The sequence below is a fragment of the Protopterus annectens genome, chromosome 5.part0 (assembly GCF_019279795.1).
Source record: "Protopterus annectens isolate FY-2018-M chromosome 5.part0, PAN1.0, whole genome shotgun sequence".
NCBI lineage: Eukaryota > Metazoa > Chordata > Ceratodontiformes > Protopteridae > Protopterus > Protopterus annectens.
Genome location: NC_056735.1, coordinates 1,624,552,300 through 1,624,567,963, shown reverse-complemented (window position 1 = coordinate 1,624,567,963; position 15,664 = coordinate 1,624,552,300). Strand labels below are relative to the sequence as shown.

At 37.3% G+C, this 15,664-nt stretch overlaps 1 protein-coding gene across 7 annotated transcripts in view; it reads left to right on the top strand.

Moving 5' to 3' along the window:
• TIAM1 (TIAM Rac1 associated GEF 1) overlaps nucleotides 1–15,664 on the top strand; it is a 2,502,716-nt gene that overhangs the window by 2,467,275 nt on the left and 19,777 nt on the right. The gene's annotated exons all lie outside the window — the stretch shown is intronic.

Here is a 15,664-nt window from a genome sequence, read left to right as displayed (position 1 = left end):
TGTTAAACAGTGGCTAACATGCAACACCTAATGAGCTGCACATTTGGTGTGCAGTCTCAATCAAGGTGTTTATTTATTTTAATTTTTAGCCTGTCAGCTTGTTTTTAGGGTCCTAATTCCTAGTCATGCCAGTCTGCAACTTACCCCTCTTACATCTGCTGTACTGAAGTGTGTACAGTGCATACGCCTCCCAATGTCCTTGAATAGCTGAGAACTGTACGAAAAGTAGGCGACCAGCAGTGAGTAGAGTAAGTGCAAAGTAACCAGTTAATCCCAACATGAGGAAATTAATTGTTGACCTTCCTTCCTTCAGAGGGTAAGGCATCTCTGAATTTCTTAGTATCTTGTACACATCAGTTTACCAAACATTATCTGAAGTGTGGTTATGACACTGCTGATGCTATTTCAGTAGCAGCTGTCACTGTGTCAGTGATGAGAATATTTGCCTGGCTACATTCTCATTTGTTAGAGGATGTCAAAGCTGCGATCCTGAGCACTCCACTGGATAAAGATGTGATGCTTGGTACTTCCTCTGCTAAAGTCCTTAAAAGGTTTGATAAAAGGTAAAATTAATTCAAGCAGTGACCCAGATTTTTCAGCCCTTCTATCCAAAATGTATTGGAAACTTTTCTAGTTCATGTTCCACTTTCAGGAAGCAGAGTACGTTTTCCTAGCAAGGTACAGGCAAGTAAAACTTCAAAAAGCAGCGGCAGGGAGGCTTAAAGAGGAAATGAGGGTCCTCCAAAAACAAAGGACAATCTAAAAAATCACAAATGGTTATATGCCCCCTGAGATGTTTCCCCTTCTACCCTGACAAACCCGTAACGCTGTCATTTTCCTGTGTGGCACCAGATAACTTCAGGCACTTGGATACTAGGAATCCTTTTGAAAGGCTACAACTGGCAGTGGGCTTCCCTTCCAGGATTTTCAAGGGATCCCTCTGCAACTATCCAATCAAACTTCCCTGCTCCCTTCTGTATTAGAGCCGATGCTGTTTCAGTGGGTTATTGAACCCATTTCCCCCAGGTCAAACGGGGAGAGTTTTTTATTCAAGTCTTTGTGGTTTGAAGGAAAGAAGGCACCTGGAGGACCATCCTTGACCTTTTCTTTTATAAACATTCTTATCAAAATCCCAAAATTTTAAATGCTGTCTCTCTAGTCTGTTGCTTATTTCATTTCACCTCGTAGTTTTCTAATAACCCTGTATTTAAAAGATGGTAATCACATTTCAGTTCTCAAACATTTCAGTCTTTTTTTTTTTTTTTTTTTACATTTTTCTGTGTCTGGTTTACATTTTGTTTTCTGCCTTGCCCTTTTGGGGTATCAACAGCTCCAAGAATTTTTACAAAGTGTATGGCTCCATTAGTAGCCCATTGCAGGTTGTAAGACATTCACATTTTTAATTTTAGTTTTTAAACATATTGTATAAATATGAAACATATATATATATATATATATATATATATATATATATATATATATTCTATATAATGACATTTAATTTTTTATATACTTTTATAGAATTTTATAAGCAGTATTTATATATTCACATATTTATATATTTCATTGTACCAATAAACGTACACATTTAATATTTAAACAATTTACATTTTATTTATTTGTTATATACATTTATATTTGTATTGTTATTATATTCAAGTGTGCCAGTTCTTTTTACAATATATAACTGTTATAGGTATGCAAATACTACCTATAAGAGATATACAAATTAACACACATATATATATATATATATATATATATATATATATATATAATTAAACTCTTATTTAAAAGAGTAACTTAAAATATATATATTCCTCACACATATACACTTGAATTCAATTTTGTAACAAATTATTTCCATTGTTTTATCAATCTATATTATGAATTCAATTCTTCTGTTCTTTAAAATGTTTGTATGTATTAGTATTTTTTATACTGCACCATTAATGGTTAAAACTTACAGTAATTAAATAGCCAGCCAATAAGGAATTAATTAAATATATAATTATTGTATTTGAATGGTATTTAAATGTAGGATGTATTGTTTTAACAGATTCTGATGAAGTCTCCGTGAAGGAGATGAAAGCGCTTAATCTGTTCGTTTAATTTGTATGTTCAGCATTCAATTTACTTCAATAAATCTACAGATTTTTTATATATTGTTTCTTTTGGATTATTGTCTGTAGTCCAAGACTTTGGAGGATACATTGTGTTTACTATTGGTCTTTGTATACGGAGGAGAGCCTTTATTGCTACTGGAATAGATGCACTGTTTTTTGGTGTGAGTTGTGACTTTCCTTTGGGTTACCAGTTTCTGATTTTGGTGCCTTTCCAGTACCGAGGAGTCCCCGTGAAAATGAATAGTAGTTCACTATTAAGTGAACTTATTAAAGTGATTCAAAATTACTCTCAAACTGACAATATTACATCCGAATCCACCAACGATATTCCCTGTGCACAAAGTACTCCGAGATGCATGGGGGAAGTTGATATAGTGATGTCAGACGCCAACAAGGAGAACAATTGTACAGGCAGGAACGTAGAGCAGATGCGGCCAAATCGAGAGCGTTTCAATAGCGCGAATGGTGTAACAGACAATAGAATGGGCAATAGGTGCAACAAGGACTGTTGGCAACAATATGCGAACATGGATTTTACTCAATGGTTGGGCAATTCTTTTGGGGCTTTTGTTTCCAGAGATGGACAGAAGCGAGTTGAGACCGCTACTTACAAGGACAAATGTAAGGTTTTAAAAATGCGTTTAACTAAATATAAAACTTTAGCCCTGGACAATTGGTATTTAATGAAATGCATTGAAAACAAGATAGTTCCTAAGGGGCTTAGATTAAATAAGTTCCCTAATAACACTACGTGTGATTCTGAATTTTTTAAAATTATTATGAATATTTTAAACAAATGCGGGCTGGCCATTCTAAAAGCAATGATAAAAAATAATGAAGAATTGATGGTTGAATGTAAAAATGAAATAGATTAAATGTGGAAATTAATGCTGATCTGTTATTTTCTGTGACAGAATGTAAAAAAATATATTTTAAAATGATGCAAGAGGTTGACAATATAATTTCCAAAAGTCACTGCAGGAAGACTCAGAAATTAGAGAGGGATTTGAATGACTATAGACAAGGGAAAAGCATATTACAGTGAAAATAAGAGATTTAAGGGGAAAAATAGTTATAGAAATGGAGATTACTACAACACTAGAGGTGAATCAGATTATAGGGAACATATTAACACAGATCATAATGGTGAGTTTAACCATATATACAATCAACATTTTGATGATGAACTGAATGTTAATTCTGATAGAGAAATCCCTTTAGGGGAACAGGGACCGAGAAGGTCTGAAAGTATACGAAATTTAGTGCAACAACCCTCGTATGCAGCAGTTACGGGGAACCATTACATACCACCACAGAGAAGGATGGGTTACAGGGAGAAGGAGATAAGTAGCTCCATTTCATTGACTATTAACCATAATAGTTCTGAAGAGACAGGCACACTTGTTTTAGTTAATAACGAAACATCTAAAGTGGTTATTCATTCACAAGAAAACTTTTTTTTTATCTATAACTACACTGATGTTGAAGTAAATCAGGAACATTTTAACTTGTTTACAAAGGGTTTTACATTTGTACCCGTCAAAAAACAGGTATCGAGGATATTTTACTAGATATTAAATTATTTACTAGAAAATTGAATTTACTACATATCTTTAAGGAAGGGGACAGAAATTATAAAGGAGATACACTGAAGAAGGCTAGTACCTATAACCCCCTTTACACTATGATATACAAAATTTTGAAAAATGTGTTACAGGTTTAATAAGAGAAGGATATAAAAAACACAAAGCTGTCGTGTATAACTTAACTAAAGAAGAATATAAGTTATTGTATGAACTAAGTGATAATGACAACCTACGAATTATGAAACCTGATAAGGGTGGGGGGGGTTGTTTTGATGGATATATGGGATTATACTAAGAGAATGATGGACATACTAGACAAGGACAATAGATATATTGTAGTGTCTAGAAATGAAGTTAATATTTCCTACAGGAAAATAGATTTAATTCTTGAGGATAATTTACTTCAAGGTCGTATTGATATAAATATGTATAAGTATTTAAAAGTATTGAAACCAGTTATACCTGTGATTTTTGGTATAACTAAGATACATAAAGACTTACCTTTAAGACCCATTGTTTCTTTGCAAGGGTCGAAAACGCAACCCGTGGCAATATATATAGATACAAAACTAAAGAAATTTTATAAAAACGATCCTCATATTTTAATAGACTCTTGGGATTTTCTTAATAAAATTGGTTCTAGTACTTATAGAGATAATATAGTTTTTATTACTGTGGATGTTAGGTTTATTTTCAGTCATCCCACATACAGTAGGTTTAGATTGGTTTGAAAGAATATTAATAGATATGGGAATTTTAACTTCACATGAATTTAAATCGGTTCTAGAGAACATGGAATTAGTATTGAAATACAACTATATTTATTTTCAAGGAGAATTATATCAGCAATTAGATGGTGTGGCCATGGGATCAGCCTGTGCACCCATTTATGCAAATATTATTATGCTATACTGGGAAAAACAATACATTTTTAATTCTATGTTTTACCAATACATTATAGGTTATTATAGATTTTTGGATAACATATTTATTTTATGGGATGGACCAGAAGGGGAAATTACAAAATTTATGGATTGTATTAATAACAGTACAGATTTTTTAAAATTCACATCTGAGACTGGCTTAGAAGAAATCCATTATCTCGATGTGAAGATTATGAAAGATCACATTAATAATAAATATAAATCTAGAATTTATAGAAAGGACTGTCATTCAAATTCCTATTTACACTTTCAGAGTGACCACCCTTACCATTCTAAAAAGAATATAGTGAAAGGACAAATGATTAGGACAGCTAGAATGACTTCAGATAGAGGGGACTTAGTCGAAGATATGGAGATGCTTCATAAGATGTTTAAAGAAAGGGGGGTACCCAGATAACGCGATTCAACCCATCAAAAAGTTTGTATATGATAGATGGGGAACAGTGTACAAACCCTTACTTATCAATAGTGGAACCACCGTTTTTGATAAAAGGAATAATTGTAAAAATGATAAGGATGATCGGCTACCCTATTTAATCTTGACCCATCACAATGGCATAGGATGGATTAAGAAATGTATAAATGATACCTGGGAGTTGTTCAATAAAATGCCTACAAGAGTAGATGTGTTTCAACAGCCGCTTAGATATAGTTTTAGAAGGAATAAGAATTTGAAAAATATTTTTGAGAAAAGGAAAAATAATATATTGGTAGGGGGTGCATGTGCTAAATATGGTACATTTAAATGTGGTAAATGTGCGCAATGCCCATTTATAGCAGGAATAAAAGATTTGGATATCCCCGATATAAATATTACCTTGAAAGGAAATAAGTATTATAGTTGTTATACAAAAGGGGTTGTATATTTATGTTATTGTAAGAAATGTTGGAAATATTATATTGGTAAAACAGAAAGTAACTTAAGGGCACGTATATATGAGTATATACGTGATATCAGTAAAAAGAATGAAAATAATGCATTATTCAGACATACACAGATATGTAATGAAGCTGATTTTAAATTTTGGATATTGGAAAAAGTAGGGTTGCATGAGAGAGGTGGAGACTGGGAAACTAAACTTGAGTTTAAGAGAGATGATTTGGCAACTAAAGTTAGACGCATGTGGTATTTTTGGACTAAATGACCATATTTCTATCAGTCCTGCCCTTAAAATACTTGCTGAAGACCCAAAAAGACACCATTAGATTATAATTCCTTTATTGTACAAATAATATTTTGAGAAAATATAAAAACATAAATACATTTTATATAATATGAACCTTAATTGCATGTTGCTACAACCAATAACTTTTTTTTTGCAATATACAAACAACTTCATTTTATGAGTTTAATATATATTGTTTTTAAAATAAGCTTTTTAACATGTTTTTAAACATATTGTATAAATATGAAACATATATATATATATATATATATATATATATATATATATATATATACATATTCTATATAATGACATTTAATTTTTTATATACTTTTATAGAATTTTGTAAACAGTATTTATATATTCACATATTTATATATTTCATTGTACCAATAACGTACAAATTTAATATTTAAACAATTTACATTTTATTTATTTATATACATTTATATTTGTATTGTTATTATATTCAAGTGTGCCATTTCTTTTTATAATATATAACTGTTTTAGGTATGCAAATACTACCTATAGGAGATATACAAATTAACACATATATATAATTAAACTCTTATTTAAAAGAGTAAGTTAAAATATTATATATATTCCTCACACATATACACTTTAATTCAATTTTGTAACAAATTATTTCCATTGTTTTATCAATCTATATTATGAATTCAATTCTTCTGTTTTTTAAAATGTTTGTATGTATTAGTATTTTTTATACTGCACCATTAATGGTTAAAACTTGCAGTAATTAAATAGCCAGCCAATAAGGAATTAATTAAATAATTATTGTATTTGAATGGTATTTAAATGTAGGATGTATTGTTTTAAAAGATTCTGATGAAGTCTCCGTGAAGGAGATGAAAGCGCTTAATCTGTTCGTTTAATTTGTATGTTCAGCGTTCAATTTACGTCAATAAATCTACAGTTTTTTATATATCGTTTCTTTTGGATTATTGCCTGTAGTCCGAGACTTTAGAGAATACATTGTGTTTACTATTGGTCTTTGTATACGGAGGAGAGCCTTTACTGCTACTGGAATAGACGCACTGTTTTTTGGTGTGAGTTGTGACTTTCCTTTGGGTTACCAGACATTCACATTTTCCCATATTTAGATAATTGCCTTATTTTTGCAGATTTTTTTTCATAAGTGGTCAAGAATCTCTGGCTTGGATAGTTAACCTTTTCCTCAGCCTGGGTTTCAGGTGAATATAGGCCATTCTTCTCATTCTGCCTCACAGGATAGTGTTTCTGGAATGCCTAATAGATATATCCCTCATGATGGCTTTACTTCCTCAGGACAAAGTGTAATGTTACAAGCAGCAGACTTGTTGAGGAGCTGTGCCCACAGAGGATGAATGTTTAGGGCCTGTAAAACAAAGCAAGACAAATTAAAACATATAAATGTCAAAGAAATTATGGCTTTGATAAATTTAGTCAAATCTCTGAACCATTTTTACACTTCATGCGCTCTGCTAGTAATTCCAGACAACACCATTGCAATAATGTTACATAAAAGTGTGTGTGTGTGTGTGTGTGTGGGGGGGTTGGGATGACCAGGTCTCTTACCCCCTTTGCAGACCAGCTGTGATAGCCTGGGATATAACAACTCAGCACAGTCTATCCGTGCAGGCTTCTTACATTCTGTCAGATCAAGACATTACTGCAGATAAGCTGAGTAGGGCTAAAACAGACCCTCACTAGCAGAAGTTACATTCTGGGTCTTTCAGGAAATGATCGATCTTTTGAGAGCTCCCCAAATAGATGTGTTTACTCCTAGCTGCACCCAGCACTTAAGAAAATTCTGCTTCTGGACTCCTTGCTAATAGGACTGGGTGACAGATGCCTTTTCATTCCTGTATGCTTTTTCACACTTTTCTGTGATAACCAGAGACACTCCCCAAAGATAATTGTGGTGAATCCCTTCTGGCACAGGCAGCAGTGATTCTTATTTTAAAAATGGCCAAGAGCAATTTACACAAGCTTCCATAGAGAATGAACTTGCTCACACAGAACAGGTTGTTTGATACACCCCAGACTTCACCATATTCATTTAATCTGTTCCTATCTGGCAGGCTCTAACCTTCCTCTTATTATCCAATAACGCTCTATAGTTTTGGTACCCTAGCTGCTGACTTTGTTACATTTCTCAAGTTATTTGGTGGCCAAGACTTATGGAAGATGTCCTAAAGCTTTTGGAAGCTGGCTTGCTGGTCCAGTCCTGGGAGGATACATGCACATATAGCTGAGGCTTCAGCAGCAGTGATCTATTCAAACACCTACTGTTATGGTAGTTTTCTTACACAACTACACTGTCCTGCTACCTTGTCTGTTAAATGTTGCACAAGTGGGATGTTTGTCTAGTCAGTGTTTGGATAAGCAAAATAAACTATAGATATTGAATTTTCATTGATTGTTTTAAATCCTGAAGTATGTTCTGGCAATGCTAATGCTCTCTGGAGGAGACATTCCCCATAATATATTTAGAACTACCTGTATTTATTATTGTATGAGAAGTCTGACGTCCTGAGTTGACTTTTGGTTTCTGACTTTGTTACAAATACTGAACTAATGCTACGTGTCATGCAACACAAACTCTGGTTGGTAGCAGAGAGGATTAAGCTGCTACTGAGCTGCTTTCTGTAGTCCACAGTTTGATTTCATCAGCCTTCATCTGCCTACTATGTGACTCTGAACAAGCCACTTAACCAGATAGTGCTCTGGGGCAATTGCGAAACCAGGAAAATGGTTTCCTTGGTAACTACTTATGAACCTGTAGTAAAATGAAGTGTTCCCTGTTTATGATAAGCCCAATGGTACATATTTTAAAATTCTAAATTACTAATTTTATTGTTGATATGCTGGCATTTAGCAAATCCACTTATGCCACTATGTTTTTTCTCTCTTTCTTCGGTTGCTTTGGAATTTAACACATTTGAAAGAGATATTATAGGGGCAGAATTTGTTTACATTTCAGCATTAATACTCCTTGGGGGGGAGAGCTGAATGCTGTTAGGTGCATAGCACTTTGGCTAGGTGCCCAGGTCACTTCATTCTGATGGGCACTGAATCCTCTGTGTGTGACACCATTTCCTTACCCACTAACAGAATGACACAGGTTTCTTTTGATGTACAGGTCAGCATGAGATGATTGGAGATTTTTGCTTAGGAGATGTTTTTTCTCATGCGTTCTGCCATGTTTGATAATCCTACCTTATCGTGTTGCATAGTCAAGATAAATTTTTTCCTTAGATTGTTCATCCTAACATGAACAGCGACTATGTAGTGCATGGAGTGCCTCAGTCACACTCCAAAATTAAGAAAAAAGATAAACCTGTTGTGACACCTGTGCACTGGCTCAGCAATCAAGGAGCCTCAATCCTCACCACTAACACCAGTGAGGGGCATCCACATAGGGGTGGATAACAAATACATGCAGAGTAAAGTACAATTTCCCTTAAGAACATACAGAGATCACAGTCAGTCTGGGGCTGGTTTCTCCCTTTCTCTCCAGATCTCCAATAAGACTTCCCACTGGCACAGCTGTAGGGTCCAGATCTCAGCCTAGTGGGCAAGCTAAAACCTCCAGCACCCTCTCTGTCCAACCAATGCTTCTTGTCCATCCCCAAGTAGCGGACACACACATACACACACTTTGAGATAAGAGTTGTATACAACCACACAGACATTCCTGAGGAAGGCTGGCACAATTTCTCCAGCTGGGCACCTTTTACCCAGACTATACAGTAGAAATCACTGCCACCACCCACTAATATTTATCAGCTACCAAAACAGCCCTTATCAAAGGGTGTCCAGTTCTACTGTGCAATATTATTATCCAAATGGTAAGTGCAACTGAACAGTCAAGGCTTATTTGGAGTGGCTTTGTACAGTATCACTATATATATGCAATGTACTCTAGAGCTTACAGCCACAGTTGAAGGGTTTAAAAATATTTAATAATAAAAACAGAAGACAATCTCCTCAGTTCAGTACAGTGCTAGTCAAGAGAAATTATCTCTTCACAAAACAGCCACAGTTGAAAGGTTTAAAAATATTTAATAATAACAAACACAAGGCAATACTTCTTACTACACAGTGCTAGTCAAGAGTTCAGAGATCACAGAGAAATGATCAAAATAATACAGTAGAAAAGTACTGACATCAATACAGAAAAAAAACTAATCTAATTTTCCTGTCTCATATAGAGCAAAGCAGTGCTGGTGAATATTGGATGTTCTGAAGACATGCTAAATGCTCTCTGATTGATTCTCTCTTTAAATTGATAACACAGTGCTGCTTCACATTACATCATTCTTAACAATTTTCTGTTTCCCAGGCTAACAAAAACTCAGAGGTTAATAGCCCTTTTGATCTTGCAGCTGGTCTAGAAGCAAGAGCAATAAAATAAATTATACATGTAAATTCTAGCCATTAACTCTGGCCTCAAAACAATAAGGCAGACTGCCTCTATCTAGACATCTTGTCTCTGAGTTTTGACATTAAACAATTATACAATGCTTGACTTATCAGCCTTCCTACAGCAGAGTGCACTGTTGTCACATTTTTGCAGTTCCACATTTAACAGCATTTTCTTCCATTTAGGAGACTAAGCCTGTGGCTTATATTAATATTTACAAATGACAGAATTATCTACAAAATCCTGCTTAGCTAGGCTGGCAGCCTTCACATATCTTCACACTTGTTAAGGACATTCCTTGCATGAGACAATCTTAACATCACTTAGAGGTGCTTAACAAAAGTTTAAGGACTCGTAACCACTGTTAAGATCAGATCTCTGGCTAGGACTAACAGCAGACAGTGCTGGTTGGCAAGCAATGACAATAGAAGGTAAAACAGCTTTTTGAAGCAGTTAGTTGTTTTGCTCTGCCACACTTATAAACAAAAAGTGTGGTAGAATATGGAGGGTTATGATCAGGCCACTGACTGTAAACAGCATATTATATGTTCAAGACATTGATGTCAAGAGGTTAATGTTGGCATCCATGTTGAGAACACATTAATACAGAGTTAAGATTAGAAAGACACAACCATAATTTTTGTAGTGCATGGAGATTTGTCTTCTCCATGTAGTATTAGTCAAAAATTAGATTAAAAAAATAGTGAAGTGCTGTGTCTGCTTTCAGAGTTGGTAAAGCAGTGGGGGATTGGTTGATCTTACTTATTCCCAGTCTAAAGGAAACCATTCAATTCAAAATGCTTGTCTAGTTTAGCAAACAGCAGGCAGAAGCTGGAGTGGAAATAAAGCCATTTCATGTCCTTCTGCTGTTCTGTTCTCTAGAGTTTTTAGAGCCAAAATGACCTTAACAAGACATAGGGGCTGCTTAAAAATTGTTAAGCATCACTCTAAATGTTGTTAAGGTCTGGTCTTGTGCTAAAGCAGTGCTGAACCGGATTATAAATTTAATGTATTCACTTTCTGAGCACGATCAGGGCACGTCCTGCACTACAAAATGTAACATCTGTTTAACCAGTTAGTTCTACAGAGTGGCACTTTATTCCTGCCTGCTGTCTGTATGATAGCACTAAGTGCTTTGCTTTGAAAACCAGTGTAACACTTCATGCTCCTTCACTTCTTTTTTTTTTTTTCCAGTAAATGTCAGTACGTGGAACTGAAAGTTGTATGCACTACCAAGAATTAAGTTTGGTTATCCGATCATAAACCACTTTATTTGTTCTTGACATAGGTGCCGGGATTCACCTGTTGAGTTTCGATCTCGAGGTGAGTTTCTTGGCATCCTTGTCTTCAACACGTAATACGCAGGTTAGTTTGGAAACCCAGTCGTTAATCCTGTTATAATTACCTTGAATCCTTTTTAACCTCCTCTCCTTAAGACCTGGATCATAGCGTAAACGCATTTGGAGATGTTCTTCGTTTTCCATTGCTGCAGTCCTTACTATTGGGTATAGTCCGCGTCCAGTCGGCCCGAATACCCCAGAGGTATAAGGCTGGCCGGTCAGGGCGCGCAGACTGGAGGTCTCAGTAGTACTAATGCGCGCGCATGCGCACGCCATATCCTCAGTCTTTTTTCCGCATGGTCCGATGTCAGGAGCAGTTTTGTGCAGGTTGGCGTTCTGAAATATTTCGAAACGGAGTTTCAGACGAAAACAGAGTTGGCTAACAACCCCCGAACATTTTTTTTTTTCTTGCCTCAGTATTTTACCGGATGTCAGAAAAGTGAATAACTGTATTTCTTGTGGGAAACAGATAGGATTACCATACATTGTGTATACCTTGTTTATGGTTGCCGCCTTTTGTGCTAGTTTAACAAACGCACTATTAAGAGGAGGTTAGACTGTGCCAGGTTAGTGTTTGGGAAGCATAAAATGCCGTCGGATGCTCCGCGCCCGCCCCAAGAAGCGCAGAGGACAAAACAGTGAAGCCTAGGGTTGATGAACCGCAGTCCCGGACGCCGGTTCTTTAGAAGGCTCAGTGGAGCCAGAGGTTTTGCCAGGAGTTTCCATGGAGTCTCAGGCAGAAACTTTACTGTTACAGGATGTGCCTTCTCAGGAGGTAGGCCAGGCTGAGGGGCTTCAGGTAACTGTTCTTCCTCTTCCCAAGGTAGTTAGAGCCTCCTTCTGTTGCCAAAATTTGAGAGGTAGGCCTAGTTCAGCTTCAGTGGGGGCTTCTAGCATTTCGGGTTCTGTACCTAAGAAACATATGCTTAAAATGGCAGAAGATTTGATTACTATGATTAGAGGTTCTATGCCCCGCCTGATAAGAGGCCTAGCGTGGAACCGAGTTTGATAGTTTTGAACAGTGTTCAGAGGCTTCAGAGTCTTCGAAGACTTGCAGGAGTATCCTACTTTTTCTGATTCTGATGTGGATGATTCCACTCCTACAGCTTCTCCTCCTGAGGATTTCTCATTTTCAGAGACTCTGCATTCCATGAGGGAGCACTTTAAATGGGAAGGCCAGGATTACTCTGATTCCAGGAAAAGGCTTAGGAATTCTTGTTTTACCCCAGCATAGGCCCTTAGCTATTCCTCCTGTGTTGAATGTGGTGGAAGATGTTTTGCAGAGGCTTCCCTGAACCCTGACTCTTTGCCTCCTGCTCCTGTTAAGCCTGATAGGTATTATAGGGTGCCGGCTCATAAGTATTTGTTTAAGAGTCCTAGGGCGGACCCAGAAACTATTTCTCAAGGGCCTAAAGGGGTTAAGGCTTCTAAAAATCCTGTTCCCACTGATAAAGAAGCAAGGGCTTTGGATAGGTGGGGAAAGAAAGTGTATACTTCTTCCACTCTAGCCATGAGAGCGTTGAATTGTCAGTTTCACATGCTAAAATATCAGAATTATCTCCTTTCACAATTAAAATCTAAGGTGGATGCTTTGGTTGAGTGTAAAGAGTTGCTGGATTTGGTTCATGTGTCTGAACAAGTGGGTAAGCATTCTTTGCAATGTGGTTTTGATGCTGTACAGGCCTCCTCGAGGGTGGCTGCTACTAGTTCTGTTCTTCGCAGGCATGCCTGGTTGAAGGATCAGAATTTAGCTGAGCATGTTAAGACAAGGATTTTGGATGCTCCTTTACAGTCTGATGTGTTGTTTGGATCGCCTGTGGAAGCAGTTTTAAAGAAAATGGAGGACAAAGCTAAGTCTATGCAAACTGTTAAAGATTTTTGCAGGTGCAGCCATTAGTAGAAATTGGCCTTCTAAGGGGGGTACATATGCTGCTTATGATTCCCAGTCTAGGGGTAGTTCTAGACGTGGTAGGGGCAGGGGTCAAGGTTCTTTTGGGCCTAGAAACAGGAGTTCACCTGCTCAGACTTCTGGTGAGGGCAGGGGTCAGTCCAACAGACCCAATGACCTGTCTTTCAGCTGCCAGTAGATTCTCGTCTGGCAGCTCCTTTGGGAGGGAAGACTGTCTCTTTTCAAAGAAAATTGGGATTTAATTACTCAAGACAAATGGGTGTTGGATATCATTCACCACGGTTACAGATTTTATTTCCATACAATGCCCCCTTTCAAAGGCATGCCAGACGCTCCTCCTCCACAAAAAGGAGGCTCACAAGCAAGTTTCTCAGTTACTCCAGATGGGGGCCATTCAGCCAGTCCCTGTATCAGAAAGGGCTAGGATTTTATTCTCGCCTGTTCTAGTACCCAAAGAAGGGAACACGTGGAGACCAATTTTGGATTTATCTCTCCTCAACACTTTTCTGGACATTCCCAAGTTCAAGATGTTGACGTTACAACAGCTTTTACCTCTGCTGGGCAAAGATCACTGGATGGTAACTTTAGATCTCAAGGAAGCTTACCTTCATGTGCCTATAAGGCTAAGTTGCAGGAAGTATCTGCGGTTTCGAGCTGGAAATTCTCATTATCAGTTCTCTGCATTGCCCTTTGGCTTATCTACTGCGCCCAGAGTTCACAAAGGTTCTGGCTCCAGTGATAGCTTACTTCAGGCTTCAAGGAATTCAAATCTATCCTTACTTGGACGACTGCCTGATTCTGGCTCAAGAAAAGGAAGACCTTCTACAGCATCTGGAATATGTTATAGCAGTGCTAAGATGCCTAGGGTATTCTGTGAACGAAATAAAGTCCAGTCTAGTACCCTCTCAAGACATGTGCTTTCTGGGTGTGAGACTGAATACAGCAATAGCAGCCCAGATGGCTTTTAACCCCGGACAAACAAAAGAGTCTGTCACTTTACTTCCATCAACTATCTCATCAGTCCGTGCTGACTGCAAGGACAGTCCTTCAAGCATTAGGGTTCATGGCATCTTGTATTCTGGTGCTTCCCAATGCCAAACTGCATATGAGGAAGCTACAATGGTATCTCAAAAATGTATGGACACAGCACTGCCAGGATTTGGACACTGTCATTCAAATAATACCTTGCCTTCAAAAGGATTTCTTGTGGTGGGCTCAGGAATGTCACCTAAACAAGGGACTCTCTGTGACCCGGCCAGAGGCAAGTCAGATTTTAACAGATGCCTCGGACATTGCTTGGGGAGCTCATCTAAATGGAAAGTGGATACAAGACAAGTGGCCTGCCAGACTACAGCATCTACATATCAACATGAAGGAGATGTTAGCAGTCCAGTTTGCATTAATGGCTTTCAAGGAGTTACTTCATCCAGGGCAGGTGTTGATTCTAACAGACAACACAACTGTCATGTGGTACATCAACAAGCGGAACACATTCTTATCCTCTATGCAGGCAAGCAATGATTTTATGGGAGATGCAACTAACTCTTCAGGCAAGGTTTCTGCCAGGAGCACAGAACTCCTTAGCAGATGTGTTAAGCAGACAAATCATGGATCCCCACAAACTGGATCTTCATGTATTTCAGAAATTGACAGTGTCATGGGGAACTCCAGACATAGATCTGTTCGCTTCTCCACTAAACCACCAGCTGACAAAGTATTGCACAAAGGGGTTTCATCACACAGCTTGGAAAGTGGATGCTCTGTCTTTCAGTTGGAAGAACCTTCATGTGTATGCCTTTCCACCTCTGCCTCTTCTTCCAAAGGTACTATTAAAGGTCAGACAAGACAGGCCAAGGATGATTTTGATAGCTTTGGCCTCGGCAACACTGGTACCCACTACTACGGAGTCTGGTAAAGAAGCCTCCATGGCCTTTACCTCTGATTCCTCATCTGTTATCTCAGAAGGACGGTCATCTGCTCAATGTCAAGCTTCACTCTTCATCTAACAGCCTGGCATATTCTGTGTTGAAACACAGCAGGTCTCAACTTCCTCAACAAGTTTTAAATGTGATTATGGAAGCTAGAAGACCTAGTACAAGGAGAGTGTAAAATGGAAGAGATTTTTATTGAGATTTCTGAGCCTAATTTGAGTGTGGCTCTTCAATAT